Source organism: Aythya ferina, assembly GCF_964211825.1.
Source record: "Aythya ferina genome assembly, chromosome: 9".
NCBI lineage: Eukaryota > Metazoa > Chordata > Aves > Anseriformes > Anatidae > Aythya > Aythya ferina.
In genome coordinates, this window is record NC_140305.1 from 12410350 (window position 1) to 12427533 (window position 17184).

The window sequence follows — 17184 nt, forward strand, 5'->3', positions numbered from 1 at the left end:
AGTGGCCAAAGCAGTGCGGGCTGCGCTCCCCAGTTCTGTGGGATCAGCATGCGGCCTAGTTAGGGCTGTGGGAAGGATTTTCTTCCCCTAGTCTGAGAATTCAGGTTAGTGGGTTTGGCTGCTTTTGCTCTGCACAGAGGGATTCAATTTCCAAGAACTTTGACTCAGCTTCAGCAGCTGAGCTTTGGATTTGGTCAAAAAATCCTGACCAGAACCTCTGAGCGTGGGCTTCTTGTGCTCCAAGATCCTGTCCTGCTGTCCCAGGATGTGTCCTAAAAGGTGCACCCACCCTGGCCCCATCAGCTCCACAGCCTTGGATGTCTTTGGGGTGCAGAATGGGACTCCTTTGTGTGAAATCCTCTCCCAGCTCTCATGGTGATCCAAACCAAATCCACCTGTTGGAGCTCTGTGCTGTCCTGATGCAGAGCAGATGTGTTTGGGCAGGTGCGGTGTGGGAAGGCTGCCAGGCTCAACCACACGCCTTTCCAGGACAGAGAGACCCTCCAAAGATAAGTCTGCAGTTCCGACGTGGGGGTATTAAGTGTTTTGCTTCAGGGCAAACGCTGCCCAGTTTATAACGCAGCTGCTGATGAAATCATGTCCGTATTCTGGGGAAGAGGCAGATCCAGCCTTTTCTGGTCCAGTAACCCACAGCCTTACTTGTTTTCATTCTAGGGGTTACAGCCTGGCTAAGAAACTTGTCTGGGTGATATGTTGCTTGATGGCAAATACCGTCTGTGCTGTGGTGGGAAGATTTACCATTTCTTGATGTTGCAGTAGGGGAAGGTGTGCTGTGTGGCTTTGCAGCTGTTTCCTTGAACGGGCCTTGCTGGTATCTTGCCTTGTGGGTTATGCTGCCATCCTAGCTTTTTAGGACTTACCCAAATGGGGAAAAAAAAAAAAAAAAAAAAAAAAGCCTGTACCTACAGCATTCTGTGCATCCAGAGACCACTAGACCACTAGGTCTGGAACTCAAAAAGACTCGCTGGCTCCCGAGCAGGCGTGTATGAGGTGTGACTGTCCCTGACACGTGCAGCATGGGGAGACCACAGGGCCACCCCTCTCATAGCATGGCTGCCCCCTGCGTATGAGGGTGACAGAGGGTCAGATCTGCGTGGCTTAGCAGGAGCTGCTCCATTTTCTGGCCGTACGACTTCTCCTTGTGCAGAACCGTCTGAGCCGGGCCCTGTGCATCAAACGGGAGGAGGCCAGGAGCTGAGCTCTGTCCCTTCCAGGGGCAGGAATCATTTGTTACCTGGTCTGCTGATGACTTGGGGTCAGAGCCAAGAGAAGAGGCAGGAGGACGGAGCCTTGCCTCTGCCTCTGTGCTAGCAGCAGCTCCTTTGACACCTGCACTTAAATTCTGGGCCAGATGCCTCGTGCCACTTTAGTCCCTGGCCCAGCTATATTAGAAGCAACACTAATCAGCCTTTAAATGCTGGAGACATTAGGAGAATTATCTCCATATTTTATAGCTCTCTTGCGAATATTCTGGTGCAACGCAGATGCTAGGCTGTGGGCATGACTCATGGAGTGGGGACTCTGCTTTATGGCGGGCTGTATCCTGAGGTCTTTCCCATATCGCTGCATTATGTTGCCTAGCTCCAGAGCAGGGATATTGAGTATTCTCTAAGCCCAGATTACTGTGTATAGCCCTTGTTGTATGTGCCGCAAATGAGCGTACGGGCTGCCCATCATAATAAAAGGGCAGGAAAATTAACTTGATAGAAGAGGCTGGTGGAAGCGGCTTGTTTGTGATCTCCCCTAGGAGACGGAGCCATTCAGCGCCATTATGGAACAGGGTCTGTTGCTTGCTTTCACACAAACCCTGTACATTGCTGACTTATTTAGAACTCATTTTATACCGAACAAAGCAAGAACAAAAAAGGCCTCTCCAACACTGCAAAGCCAACCCTCTTGGACTTAAACCTCCTGTTATGCTGAAGCTTCTGGAAACCTGTGCTTAACGATAATCCTTCTAGTTGCTCTGTCAGGTTCTTTCGGTGTTTGTTTTTCCTCATTTAACTGTGTGAATGAAGTCAGGATTTGCCTTCCTGACCAGCCCCCTCACAGCTTGTTAATGAAGCAGATCCTGTGACCTGATCTAGCAGCCAGCACCCTCTGCACCGTGGAGTCTCTGGCAGAGCAGGCAATGAATGGGGGGCTGTAACTCCCCTCCTTGTCCCGGGGGGCTGTGCTAGGCCTTTTGTGGAGGAAAATGATCTCCCCCCTCTGCTGTAGCTGATATGTTGAGGTTGGAAGCCGATCCAAGACATGGCGCAGTGCTGTCTGTCAGTCCTGGGGTGAACGCAGGGAGCTCCAACCTCCCCAACCTGCCCAGTGAGCCTGTTTAGATGGACTGCATCCCCTCCTTGGCCCAGTCCCAGGGCAAGCAGGATGCTCGGGCATAGGAGGGGTTTCTGCATGGTGCTTGTCTTGATGGCTGCAGCGGGGTTTGCTGTGTGCTTAGAGCTTGGAGTGTGTTTAAACAACTTCTCCCCCTGCCCCAGCTTCCCTGCCTGCAAGAGTGAGTAGTTTTTTCCTTATTGACCTCAGCTGTGAAGATGGATGAAAAGAAATTGCTCAGAGCTCTATTTGCACTTTCTTCTGGACCTGCTGAGCAGTTTCCCTGAGAGATTCATGACACAGGGAAGACAGAGCAGGGTAGAAACCTCCCACCTTCCCCCTTTCCAGCAGCTTCAGCATTGTTTGTTTTCAATTGCATTTTTCTGAGAAATGTTTTATTTAGGAAGAAAGAGGTTAGCTATTTCCTCATGGCCAAAAAGAAAAACATTTTCTTTAAGACAAAGCAAGAGACGGAGAATTGGAATTATTTTCCTAATGTTTAGGCTTTGTCAAAACCTCATTTTCCAATGAGAGAGGAGATGAGAAGAGAGGGAGCAAGGCCAAGGAAAAGCCTCTAACTTGTGTCAGGAGCTTACGTGCATGAGCATAATTTGTTCAGTGTTCCCTTTGCTTCTCCTCTTCCTCCTCCTCTCCCCACATTCCCTCTGACAGGGCCTCCCTTCCAGGGCCTTCTGCCTCTCATGTTCTTAAAATTAATTTCTCTATAGTGCTGGTTATTTCTTCATCATACTCCGGGCTCTGTCTCACTCAGCTGCTGGCCTCTGAACTTCCAGATGGACTCTTGCCACTGTATTTTCTTTTTATATCCTTCTTACTGTAATCATTTCTGTTTCCCTCTCGCGTTCCCTCTGACCAAGTCAGCAGATCCATCTCTGTGTGCCCCTCTCCATCACCTGCTCTGCACTGAAGCCTCGGGCACGGTGCTGCGCTGGGGCCAGCTGACAGGAGCTGACGTTGCCCCCGCGCCACCCTGCGGTGCTCCCACCTGCAGAAATCTTCACTTGCAGGTGGATTTTCTTGGCTTCTATAGAGAAGCCAAGCTCTGTTCCAGGCTCCTCTGCTCAAATCTGAGGCAGTGATTTAGCAGAATTTGTTTTGACAATAGCAAAGGATATTCCCAGCCAATTAAAAATATGGTAATGGAAAGATGGGAAAGAAATGTGGTGCTTCCTCTGCTTGAGGGGTTTGTTGTTAGCTGTCACTGTGCTTAAAGGGATTAAAAGTGCATGCTATAGGTCCATGTCAGATTGAATGTTAAGCTCCCAAGCTACAGCCATGCTCTCAGGAGCAGGGAAACAATAATTCATTACTGTTGGGGATGGAAGGATTACTTCAGTAATTTCCTTATTGACTGGTATTCTTTCTCATGCAGGCACGTACATGCATATGCACAAGCACACGCAATTACAGCACTCATTTTATTAGCATCTCACGCTGCGGATGATTGAAATCTAGGATCATTTCTGGAGTTTGGCCTCAGATACCATGTGCAAGATGCCTTGTGGTGCCAAGGATGGGCCAGGTGACAAAGGCTGGAGGTCTTGGAGGACCTGAACTCATGTCCCTCCTCCAAGGTGAGGGTCTATTTTTTGTGCGTGTTTCTCTGTGTGTTGGGCTGCCACAGGTAAAAGGTGGCCTTGGCCCATCATCCTCCTCCTCCTCAGAGATCCTACAACAGGTTGTAGGATCACACCTGTAGGATCACAACCTAAAGTTGTGACAGGATCCTCAGCAGGCAGCGTACAGCTTGTAGTTTCCTGGGTTTTCCACCTGTGGAAGAGCTCCATGAGCAGTTTCTCCCATGGCAGCAGCTTGTGATGCAAAAGTTGTCTAAGGAGGTTAGTATGGGCACAGGGACTGTGGTGGCCGAGGCTGAGAGAGTAAAAACAGCCTCGTTACAAGCACCTTGTGAAGGTTACTCTCAGCTGCACACAGGTGTGCCACAGCCATGTCCTGGGTTTATGGAATGGGTCGGTAGGCAGGGGCAAGGAGCCATGGAGAGTCCTGAGGCGGCAGCTCAGGCTGTTTTCAGGAATGAGACTCACAGCAGAAATCAAGTGTATGTAATAAAATAGGTGGAAAGAACTTGGAGGTATACTTCCCTTTCCTCTGGGAGAGAGGTTTGGTGGAGAGGCAGAGGCAGGATGTCTTGACAGAGGCAGGATCTTTTTTTTTTTTTTCTTTTTTTTTTCTTTTTTTTTTTTTTCCACTGCCTTGTGCTGTTTGCTGCGTCTACTGCTATTTGGACATCTTCATTTTCTCTTGCCTTTCTTGATGGGTTACCTGCTCTCCGGAAAGGAACGTGGTGAAAGGAGCTCAGGTGTCAGGCAGTCTGTTGTGGACCCGCTCTTGGCTTCTGAGATGAGGGAGACCCAAAAAGGGCAGGCCTAGCAAAACCTCCCCCACCTAAAGCACAGAGAAAATAAGGATGCGTAGGCACACCTGGAATCACCACCTCTTTGGGCTGCAGGGAGAACGGGGTATCGGTGGCTCCTCGGGGGGTGTCTTATGCCTCCTAGCCCACCTCCTGCTTGTCCACAGGCGGCAGACTGAGGCCGAGCCTCCCACAGAGGCTCCTGGAGCAGCCCATGTTTTCCTCCCTCTGCTCCTGCTTGCGTGTTGTGATGGTGGCGGCATGAGGTGAGGATTTGCTTCGCTTGCCGTTTGAGGGCTCCTGGCACAGGACAGCTGAGGTCCTGGTGTCTCCTCTAAGACAAGTTGTCTCCTTGCTGCCTGGCCCAAGGTCACTGCAGCAAAATCTTCAAGATTTGATGTGCAGAGCCATATGGGGTTGAGCTGTTTTCTCGCAGGGAGCTGGAGAAGCATATAAAGGGTTACATCAGACTGCAAGAAAAGACAGACTTTACAGCAGTGCTGTTTTTTAACAGGCAGCCCAGACTTGTAATATCAGCACTTACTGAATTAATTTGCTATGTAGCACCAGTAAAGCTCAAAGTTCTTTCAGTGAATTCTAGTTTTGAGAAAAATCAAGAAAGTAATTACTTGGTTTGGTCATTAATTACTCACTACTGGACATTTTCGAAAGTGTAGTATGAAAAGCCTGAGGCAGCTATTAAGAGTAGCTCTAATGCTATTGATCTATTTGTGTTTATCGTGAAATTTCTCTGCTTTTATGACATTTTATTGAACTGAAGGATACAGGTGCATGGGGCCAGGAAGTATGAGCTCTTCTCTTCTTTGCTTGTCCTCTTGGTGGGGGAGCAGTGACTTCTCAGAGGAGAGCTTGGCAGGATGGTGGGACAGTGGGGACTCTAGCCATTACCTGGCCCCACAACTGGGGCTGGAAGGCTCCAGCACGGCTCAGGGCTCTGCTGAAACCTGATGATCCCCTGGCACCGGCTGGGCTGCTAGTAGGACAAATCCACCTCCGGAGGGGAGGGAGAAGTGGAGCCAAGAGATGTGGCTTACCTGTGGTCTTGCAGAAGATGGAGCAGTGTCCGGATCTCCTGACATCCAGATCTGCTCAGTTCTTGAGCAGACCAGCTGGCTCTTGAATCACTTTTGCTGGCACTTCCATTACTGTGTTTGGCTGGTGACAGTTCTCCAAATCTCTCCGCTGCTGCAGACAGCCCCCAGCACCTGCTTCCTCCATTTATGGCTCCCCTCTTGCATTTCACTCCTCTGTAGCCATTCATGGACATGACGTATTGTTTGTAATCAGATGTTATCTGGAAAAAAAGTTATCTACCAAGGAATCAGGGGGCAGGCAGGGTGTGCCTAGGCAGTGGTACTTGCTGCTTTGTTTCATTCCTCTGCAACCCCTAGGATAATCTTTCCTGTTCCCTAGGCACAGCCTAGCTGCCATCTCTGAGTGCTGTAACACAGATGAGGTTAATCCTGCTGGCAAGAAGGAAAGGTGTAAGCCAACAGCAGCGTGACAGCTTTCTCTGGTGAGCTGGAAATGCAGCAGGGAACAGTGACAGCTTCTGGAAAAGGGTAGGATTGTCATTTAGTTTCCAGGGGGTTTCTCAAGGCAGACCAAGGTCTCAGGAGGCTGGTGTTGGTTGGATCGGGATTTGTTCTGGCTAAGCTCCCAGCAGTGAGAGGTGCAGTCTTTCCATGTCCAAGCTTGGACAGAAAATGCCACCAAGCCATTATTTTATTTTTCTTTTTCCTGTACCCTGAAGAACTGGAAGAAGAAACACACATTTAACAGTGCCAAAGGGATGCGGCTGTTCAGCTAGTGCCTCCTGGCCTTTCTCCTTCTCCCATCATGTTTGGTATGCAAAATTGAATCACACCCTTCTCACCCGCTTCCCACTGGGGGAAAGGTGGCCTTTAAATCATATTATGATTGCAGACGATGTTGCAGAAGGGGAAAATGAGATGAACTTTAAACTCGCCTTTGCTTTACAAATTTGTTCATGTCTTCCCTCATAGCTGCTTAGTCATGCCTATTAGATTTACCATTTTCTAGGAAGGAGAAGTGGAAGGGAATTTTATTATCTCTTCAGCATCTGACTTGGTGCCTTCCTCCCCTCCTTTGTCTGGTTTAATCAGAAATTTGCAGAGGTTTTGATTGGATTCTTTTGATCCTAATGCAGAATACCCTCAGGTACAGGATCATTAGTTCTCATTAGGAGAAGAAACATTTTTCTGTGATGGTGCACATCCTTGTACAGCTAATTGAAGAATCATCACAGGGACTCTATGGCTTTGTTACTTTTCATGGGTGCCTTAGATGCTTACAGTGACTGACCAGGTTGAAAATGAGTAGGATAGAAAACAAAGAAGGGAAGGGACCAGTTGTTGAATTAATTAGCAACTGCTAAAAGAAACACTTTGCGTTTTTCCGTGCAGACTGTGCAATACAGTGCTACTGGATGAAATTAAGAAAATGAAATCAAGAACTTGGCAAGTTTGATATGGAGGCTGGGTCTGTATTTGCATATCAAAAGTAGCCAGAATTTTTGGAACAGTAGCACACATTCTGAAAGGGATTTTACACTTTGTTTGAAGAGTTAAATCAGTTTTGGGTTATTAGAGACTGCAGAAGGAGACCTGATTTGCATATGTGCTGTCGGTAGGAATCTTATACTTCAGCCTGGCACGTCCCCAAATTGGACACCAGACAAGATGGCCACGGGCCTGCTCCTGCCTGTCAGTTCTCCTGGTCTTGGATTTGTGGTGATGGGATGGAGGAAATGGAAATGAATGGGCAGGAGGGAGAATATTTAATAGCGAAGAAGAACTTCTCTGCAGCGGGCAGAAAGCCAGCAGGTCTGCACCAGCCATGTAGGAGCCTATACTCAGAGCAGGTCACAGAGCTGGATCTCAGCCCTGGCACTTCTGCAGCCATTTCAATTAATGTCATCGTTCGAGGCAGAGCTCCTGGATGGAAAATGTGCACTACTGTGAAATGTGATAGTGTTGTGCCCTGGGGTTCTTCTTTGGAAAGTGCTGAAATGCACAGTGCCATGTGAGAAGAACTGATACCTGAGGGCTCCTCGCCAGCTGGTGCCAGAATGGGACCCACCAACTCAAGTTGAAGATGACAGAGACCTATGTATGAGCAATACATGTTTTCTTCTTCTTTGTGTATTCCTTCTCTTTCTTTTCCTTTGCAGAAAAAGCATTTAGGTACTGGAACAGATCACAAGAAGGTGCGATCAGTTCTCCCTCACTGGAAATCATTCTCAGGCGTGTGTTGGATACCAGTGTAGAAGATACGTTGTAGCTCCACCAGGAGACACTGGTTTCCATGAGGATATGTTGCCAGGAATTGTTAAATAGCCAGACATCATAGTAACACCAGGTTTTCCTGGCCTTAGAATCTGGAGCTGGCCCCAGCAGTGTGATCCCACTGGGCAGCCTGTTCCAATGCTTTACAACCCTTTTGGTGAACAATTTTTTTTCCTAATATCAACCTCTAAACCACCCCTGGCGCAACCTGAGGCTGTTTTCTCTCATCACTTGGTGGTTGGGAGAAGAGGTCGATCCCCACCTTGCTATAGTCTCCTTTAAGGTAATTGTAGAGCATGATAAGGTCTCCCCTGAGCCTCCTTTTCTCCAGGCTATGCAACCCCAGCTCCCTCAGCTGCTCCTCACAAGACTTGTTCTCTAGATCCTTCACCAGCTTTGTTGCCCTGCTTTGGACACACTTCAGCACCTTGATGTCCTTCTTGTAGTGAGGGGCCCACAACTGAACACAGTACTTGAGGTGTGGCCTCACCTGAGTGGAGTACAGGTGACAATCGCTTTCCTGGTCCTGCTGGCCACACAATTTCTGATATGAGCCAAGCTGCTGTTGGTTTTCTTGGCCACCTGAGCACGCTGCTGGCTTAGAGAAAAGTGGGGAAAGAAAATGCTTTGAAAAGCTGTTAAAGGAGGGAAGATATTTCCTGCAGAGCACTAACCCATCACACCTTACTGTGTATGTCCGGACAGGTGCTCGAGTACTTTGCCTGGGAGATGTGGGGACCAGATTGGCACCGCAGCCGTGTGCTCCTGCCTGGCTTGAAGGACACAGCTTCACAGGCCCGTGCAAGCTCCTGGGGGCAGGCCAGCAAGAAGGACACAGCACTGCTCGGTGGGACCTATGCTGCACAGCTGGTGGGAAGCAAACCCTGCGGATCTGTGGTAGGGGTGAAGCTGTCACTGTTTCACACCTTCCTGCTGGGGAGAACTCCCCTCTGGGTTTTTGCGCTTCGGGAGCTGGTGCAGGAACATGTGGGATGCACCAGCAGGGCAGGGTCAGTCTGGTTGTCTGAGAGTGGTGCCCTGGCCCAGCTCTATGGCACAGTTGGGCGGGTTACACCTGGTGGGAAGGGGCTTAGCCCTAAGGGACTGAGGACAAGGAGTTAATTCTGGCACAGATCCCGCTGTGTGCTTGTTCACAGCCTGATGAGAGCCATGGGAAGAGCTGTCTGTGCTTGCCTCATTCAGTGTGTCTTTTCTCTGTGCATCTGGTGGGGGAGATGGGGCACAAGAGAGCCCAGCCCAGCATGGCCTGGCCCTTCCCGTTGTGTTCTCCCATCCCTGGCCTGCGGGTGTGTGATTTGCCTGCAGCACCAAGCGTAGGTGGCTTTTGAGAGCAGAAAGGTGCTGAGTACATACTCCCTGCTATTTATCATCCCATTTGCTATGTCTGAGGGGGACATGTGGGCAGTGGGAGAGCAGGGTGTGACGGAACGAAGGGTGCTTCTGAGCTGCGGCTGTTTATCACCGTTGCAGAAATCCTCCAGTACGGCAGCCAGACAGGCACGCACACTCCCCCAGCCCCCTGATCATGTTATTATATTACACCTGACATTCCTTTTTTTTTTTTTTTTCTTTTCACTAATATGTTATTTTTGGCCTGACAGCTTTATGAAGGAGAAAAGAGAAATAGAGAGTGAGACACACACCCGGACAGACACAGACAGTATTCATTCCTTATCAGCGAGGAAGGGGTCTGACTCAGACACACAAGACTTACTGATTGAAACATCTTGCTGTCTCCAGCAGCTCTCTCTGCCACCAAAGGGAGGTCCCCAATCTGCAGAGGTGAGGGGAAGGGGCAGGGGAGGATCAGGTCTGGAGAACTGGTCCTTCAGCACTCTCGCTTTCCTGGCTTGAGCCATTCCCTGAGCTCTGCTGGGATGTCTACTTAGTCAGAGAAATCGTGCTGCTGACCCGGTGGGAGAGTATGGTGGTGTGGCTGACCACATCACCTGTAGTGCCTGGTTCTCGTGTTGGATAGACCAGGCTCTACAGAGTTACATCTCGTGGAGAGATGTCCTGCCTGGGTAAGAGTTCAAGGAAGAGCAGTGACCCCAGCGTGTTGGGAATCTTAATGCGTGTTTCATTTTGCAGAGAGGAAGAAGAGAAATGAAAAAGTGTGTGTGTGGGAAATGCCATGTCAGATGTGGCCACTAGTTATTGTGTTGTATTCAAAGGCCACCGGGCAGAAGGAAGTGTGTGTGGGAAGTGGGAGAGGCAGGAACAAAACCTAAAAGGCTGAGTGTTGGGATTGTGAAAGTGGAAAAAAGGAGTGCAAAATGAGCAGGAGTTCATTTGAGCTGGATATTGGCTGGCAAAACGTAAAAAGGAAAAGAGAATATTAAAAAAAAAAAAGCTGGGGATAAAACCAAGGGGGACAGTGTTCCAATATGAAAATAATGCTGAGCTCTTCTGTCCTGTCTTCCATGACTCATCAGGTCACCCAGAAAATTCACTGAAGAACCAAAGAGGAGGGTACAGGCCACGCACAAGCCACTGGCTGGTGACAGAGCAATCCTCGACAGCAGATCCCCATGGTCACACTGATCCCAGGAGCGTTGGCTGTGCACAAGACTTTGCAGGATCATCTTTGGACTCTTTGGCCAGGTTGTTCCTCTGCCCACGTTGCTGCAGCAATGGCAAACACCATCTCCCTGCTGTGCTTCCTTGCAATGGGAAGGGGTGAGCTGGAAAAAAATTTCCATCTGTGTTGCTCCCCTTGGATTGCCTTGTGGTGTTTTTTATTTCATTTTTTCTTGCTCTGATTTGGGGTCATCACATGGGCACTGACCTTTGGAACTTGTGGGAAGGCAGACGAAAGGGTGCAGGGGCACGACTGTTGCTCTGTTCTGTGACCAGTCACAGTCCTGTCCAGGTGCAACAGGGGAGAGACTCCAGTCATGTTTGACTGCCAAGTTAATGATCACAGCCACAAATAGAGCCCAGGGGAGTTTCTTAAAATGCAGTTGTCAGCTGGAAAATGAAGCAAAAGGCCAGATCAGTATGCTACCTATGCATATGCTTCTCTGCCTTTGGTCCATACGCTTTCCCCAGGACGCCTAACTTGACTGAATACATTCTTTGCAATAATATTTACATTGGGCAGCTCGTGTGCTGTCCCCACTGTAGCCCTTTTTGCTAACTGCATACCAGTCTGTGTTCATTTTCCAAGGAGAAACAATCTTCAGCCTTCTCCATTCCCACATTTCAGCAAAAACGTCTCATTCCCGAGCATTATGGGAGAAAGACTGATCAAACAGAGCAATTAATTCAACAAACAATACAATTAAGCCATGATCCCAGTGTAGTTTCCACCCAGAAACAGAATAAACAGCCTTCCCAGCATGGATAAATAAACTCACAGATGGAGGCTTTTGTGAGTGGTGAAGTTTTCCCTCCACAGCTTTCTTGAGAGCACATAAAATTGTGGAGTACATAAATCTCTGGCTCTCCATCCTCGTGGATCGCAAGGAAGGAACTGTGCGCCTGCTGTGGGGCAGATGTGTGTTGGCTTGAGACTCAGGGAAGGGACCTGGGGACTGCGCAGAGGCGTGCGCAGAGAGGCTGCATGCAAACAAAGGCTGCTACAGCTGGCTCCTCCAACCTCCCCTGAGGCCAGCTCTTGTCACGGTCTTGACACAAAACACATGGCGTGAAAAACTGTGAAGGAGAGGAGTGACCTGCTTCACACTTGGCTGGACTCACTTGTTACTTCAGGAACTGATAGAAATCCCCTTTTTGAACTGGGTAGCAAAACTGCCTGAGCTGATGGTGGGGGAAAAAAGGCTTCTGCAGAGTCCTTGGGCAGTACAGGTATATCTATATACCATGATATATAGATATGTATATAGTATATAAGCAGAAAGCAGAACTGAGTAAGCCCTTTACCCAAGGAAATGGCAGGTAAACCTTCCCAGGGATGATGCTGGCTGTATGGAGGTATAGGGATTGGGGCTGGCTGCTTTGACCCCCTCTAAAATCAGCTGGAGACCATTCTGGGAAAGGCTTTCCTGTTACCAGTCACCACTGGCCTCTGTCCTGAGCTGCTGGAGTCAGTAAAGTAAAATGTTACCTCCCTTGAGGGCTAATAGAAAGCAGGATCATCAGGGCAGTGTGGGGAAGGAGGTTATGAGAGCTTGGGCTGGAGACCTACAGGAAGAGCAGTCCCTCTGGGGAGCACTGGAGTGGCGGTGCTCTGTGGGGTCAGGAGAGACATCTGAACGGAAAGGAGCAAAGGGCAGGCTCAGGTTATGTTGCAGCTTGCGTGGTATCTGGGGTAATTTCTTTTAGAAGCAGTCAAGTCGGAAGCAGGAGGGAATGGTGCCATTTGTAAGAGGTGTGAAAAGCCTGAGTGATGTAACCACGCCTGCGGTGAGCAGTTGTGGCAGTCTTGGGTGCAGATGTTCTGGAAAGAGAAAGGAGAGGCCTGTTTTTCTGAGAAGAGCCTCCATGGTGCTGTACCCCTGCTATTTGGCTGGGAAAGGCTGGCTAGAGGCCACTGAGACCAGGGGAGAGGTGGGTGCTGCAGGGAGCTTCAGCTTGCGGAGTGCCCCCTGCTCGGCAGCACAAGTAGGCATGGTGGCAGCCAGGGATTTGGCAGCAGCAGGGCTGAGGGAAGCTGGTGGAAGTTGCTTCCCAGCTAAACCCTTCCCCAAGAAGAGTTGAAGTGGAGTTCTCTCCTTTTTCCTGCCACAGAGGATGTTTCTGTTGTTCTTCTTTACCTCCTTTCCTGCACCCTGATTGCTGGACACGTTGCTCAGAATCCAGGAACTTGTTGTACGCCCAAATGGCTCAATTTTAGCATCCAGGATCTCTGAGCAGGGACTTGAGGCAGTGAACCTGGCACCAGCCCCTGCTGCTGCTGTTTGAACCTTGGCAGGCTGTTGTGCTAATGACGAAATTAGCTGGGGAAACAACTCGCAGCCTCGAACTGGGTAAATCTGAGGAGTGGGAAGAGCAGTGCCGAGGTGTTCTGGGCTGAGGGAGCGTGCTGTACGTGATGCACAGAGCTCAGGGCCAGTGAAGGAGCACCCTGGGTCAGCAGGCAGCTCGTGAGCACCGGGAGAGCTGCATGAGCCTCGTGCATGGGCCAGTGGGTGGGCAGGGACACGCTGTTCCAGCTTGAAGCCAGCCTCAAATACTGCTGGTGGTCTCTCAATGGAAAAACCTTCAGATACATGCATTAAACCCAAGTCCGTTGATAAGGACACGCATACCATGACCTAGCCGTGGTTTTCTCACACTGTGAGCAATGTTTGCTTGGGCTGATGTTATATTTTCTGGGACCTACCCTGCTGTGGCTTCCTATTTGTTGTTGCCTGTTAAGCAGCGGTTTTGATCATGGGTGAGCAGAATTTCAGGGCTTACATCTACTGCTCGTCGCACCCGAGGTAGGGTTTTGACTTGAAAGAACGGGGACAAACATTCCTTTCATCCTGACTACTGACTCGCACAGGCTGAGATCAGAGCCCTTCTGCTTCCAGATAGGAAACAGCTGCCATTATGTTCATTCTCTAAAAGCTTCTAGAACTGGCCGTCCTCCAGCTTCTCTTAGCAAAACCCTTTGGTGAGCTGGGAGGCTACAGGTGGGCCAGCTGCTGCGACGCTGCCGTGCCTGAGCCCTGCCGTAGCTGCTGACACAGCCGGATCCCGGGGTGGAGGGAACAGTGAGGATGAGAAACTCAATGTTTTCAAGCAAGGGTGTAAACCACTAGTGGCTTGAGAGACTTCGGAAGGGGAATAGCTGGAGAAGATTTGGAAGGCAGATGCATGCCTGTGCTCTGAGCTGACCAGAAAGAAATCACACGGCTGCAGTTCTGTGGTGCTGAGCTAAGGAGTTTCACTAGAAGGTAAAATACTTGGCTTGGGCTTGGCACCATTCTTGTTTGACTGCGTGACTTTTGGCCATCTCCAAGTGAGCTCACACCTGCCAGTAAAATGTCATGTGGCTGTCCTGTGTCATGGGAAAGGCCGAGAGACTTGCTCTTCATCACCATAACGGCTGCTAAACTCTATCTAGCTCAGCACTTCTCAGTGAAAAAGCTTATTTACCCTAAACCACTTCTCTTCAGAGCTAATGATTTCCAGGGCAAGGGGCTTGTTCAGTGGGAAGGCTCTCCGAGTCGAGCAGATCTCACCATCTGCAGGCAAAGAAGCTCAAAATCCCCTCTTCCTCCCAGAATTCGGTTCATTTCTTGCAGTGTACAGAAACTCTGGGACGCAACTGATGATGCTGTCCTGTTGGCAGTGGAACTGAGGTGGGAAACCATCTTCCAGAGGCTGTCAGTGGTCTGGGCAATAGTTTGGCTGTTACTTCTGCAGCCTCTGCCCAGAGCAACAGGCTCTCCAGGAAGTCTCAAGGATTGTACTTGTGCTTTCCTAGCAGCATGTTAGCATTGAGTCGTTGGGTGCTGAGTTCTGTATCCTGGATGGTACCTGGTCAGAAGCCCTGCTGGGTGATGGAGCATGGTCTGCACAGGGGCATTGCCTCCTTCCCCTGGGGAGGCTTCATCTGGGCAAACACTCCATGTCTCCTCGATGTGTGCTTGAGCTGTACCAGATCAGACGCAGAGCAGGGAGAGGATCCTAAGAAGACAATGTACTTTGTCTTCCTCTCCCCCAACCAGAAATTTGGTTCCCTTTGCAGGTGCACTCTGCTCCCAGCTTGCTCCAGCGCAGTCTGCAGGGATTGCGCAGCAGAAGTCTGAGCAGTGTTGTTTTGCCCATGTTTGACAGGTAAGCAGTGGGGGAGCTGTGTCACCCTGACCCTCAGATCTTGCTGTTACCTTTCTGTTGTCATTTACAAATTTCAGGGCCCCTTTCAGCAAATACTGTCACTACTTCATGACAAAGTGTGCTTCCCTTGTTGGCATCGCTTTTCAGGTACCTGTTGGATAGACTGTTTGTACTCATTGACATGGAACAAGCTCAACTGAAATGAAATCATTTATAAAAGTCAGGAGAGGCTTTGGACACTGTGGTTCATTTCCTGCTGCATTCACCAAGCTGCAATTAACATGGACCTGAAAGATTACACAGTGCTACTTGTCTTCTCTCTCCTCTTTCATCCTCTCACTTCCTTTTGCCTTCCTCATTTCCTTCTCTTCTGAGCTGGCCGTATCATATGTCTCCGTTTTTACTGTTCTTTCTTCCCTCTTCCTCTGCTCATTCTCCACTTCACCCTTTTCCCTTCTCTTTGTGTTTTTTTTTTTTTTTTTTTTCCTCTTTGCTTTCCTTATCTCTTGTACTCTTTTTTTCCTCTTGCTTTCTTTATTATCCCTCTATATTTAAACCCAGGCAGAAACAAATTATTTATGAAGGGTTGTAATTTATGATGCGTTCTTAATGTCTTGGAAGACACAGATAATTTATTTAATGAGTAAAGACATGATAATTCACACATGATGATTCCAGTCAGAAAATTAGTTTCATTAATTTGCTGTAAATTCTCTGCCTTGATTTAGTGCAGGAGGAGTTCCTGAAACCAACGCAAATCTTCACCATGTTTTTTTTTTTTTTTTTTTTTTTTTTTGTCATCACAGAACCAGAGTGCAAGTGTGCTGGCTTCCCCACCCCTGCTTATCTCTGTTGCTCTTCTGCTTTCTGCTTCTGTCCCACCAACACTAAGCTGCAGACAGCAGAAACACTTTTTCACCATGCATGTGGCTAGGAAGCTGGAGTGGAGCAGGGATTCCAGTTGAGTGTATTTTGCAAAGCCACATGCTGTTCTGCAAAATTTTCCCACTAAGCTCAGCTTTAAGAGAATAAAAAAGTGAGTTTCCCTTTTTAATAGAGTATAGAAGGTACTTTTTCAAATAAATTTCAAAGCAGACAATTTTACGGTAGAATGTTGCTGATAACTGCAGTATATATAAATATTATAGGAAACCTATAGAAGTGATTCATGGTGTACTATTGATCTAATCAGATTTAACTAAGTGTTTGCATCATTCCTTATTAATCACAGATAATAGGGCCCCAAGGACACCTTGCAGAATCAGGACTTTTCTTTTCAGAAGTGAAAAATGTTCACTTTCATTGTGGATGGACGGGGCCCACAAATTCTGGCCTTATCTTGATGGCATCACTGCAATGCATGGAGTTTCCCCAGGAGTGAACTTTCCCCTACAGTATGTTACTTTTTTTTTTTTTTTTTCCTTTCATAAAACAGATCTATCGATCGTGCTCTAAACCACCTTATTGGGGGTACTGCTCTGCTGTCTAATTGATGTCAGCTTACAAATGTTTTTTACTGGAAAAAAAGGATTACAACATGAACCAGTGTTCTGTGAATTGTAGAGTTGGATGGGGGAGATGTGTATTACCACCGGGACTCTTTCCTCTTGTTGCTCATGCCTGTCCTCCCCAGTCCTGCCTCTTTGGTTTATAAATTCTGTGCTGAGTTCCAGCTGTTAACTTCTACTTGTCTGTTCCAGGATGAGATTTGTAATTCTGCTTTTCATGGGTTACCCTAATCCCTGGAGTCCCCTTTGTATCAACACTGCAAGAGAAGCCTCATCTCAATGGTCACATACAGAGGAGTTTGATAAAGAGCAGTGATAGGCTGGAGGATAACACTATTAGCAGATATTATCAGCACTGCTGTTCCTGCATGTGACAGAAAATTGAGCACAGGCTGGGATCCTCTTTGCTGCTTACAGGTTTGGATTAAGCTGGTTCTGGGACTGAAGTTTTGAGTATCTAATCTCTGTTGCCTGTAATATGCAATTCCACAGACAAAGCTGCTTCATGAGTCTGTTGTTCACGCTCGCTGGCTGCATAGCTCTTGAAAGTTAGGTGCATTTCTCCTTGGTTTTGCCCTATGGATTGTGTATTTTGATTACCACAGTTGAGCTGATACAAGCAATTCTTGAGATGCTTCTTTAGAAACTTATATGTGTGCATCAGACTGGGCAATCCAGCACCCTGCTTGTTACCTATGAAATCCCATACAAAGGGCTGTTCAGGGCTGTGGCAGGTGAAGGATTACCCTTCACCTGAAGTGAAAGCCTCCAGGAATTTCAGAAAATGCTTGAAAAGGGGGGTTGTCAGACATCTGATTAAATGCCCAAAACCTTTTCAAAGGTAAATGATGTT

General features: G+C 48.4%; 1 long non-coding RNA gene across 3 annotated transcripts in view; it reads left to right on the forward strand.

Moving 5' to 3' along the window:
* Positions 1–16655, forward strand: part of LOC311441332 — a 39914-nt gene extending 23259 nt beyond the window's left edge. The window contains exons 2-8 of one of the 3 annotated variants that reach the window (XR_014695886.1): positions 8776–8967; positions 9693–9873; positions 10527–11901; positions 14735–14823; positions 15630–15859; positions 16055–16217; positions 16524–16655. This is a non-coding gene — a long non-coding RNA (uncharacterized lncRNA). Of the gene's footprint in view, positions 1–8775; positions 8968–9692; positions 9874–10526; positions 11902–14734; positions 14824–15629; positions 15923–16054; positions 16218–16523 lie in introns of those variants that run through there. The other 2 variants (XR_014695887.1, XR_014695885.1) reach the window with 2 other exon arrangements.
* Positions 16656–17184: the final 529 nt, after the last annotated feature.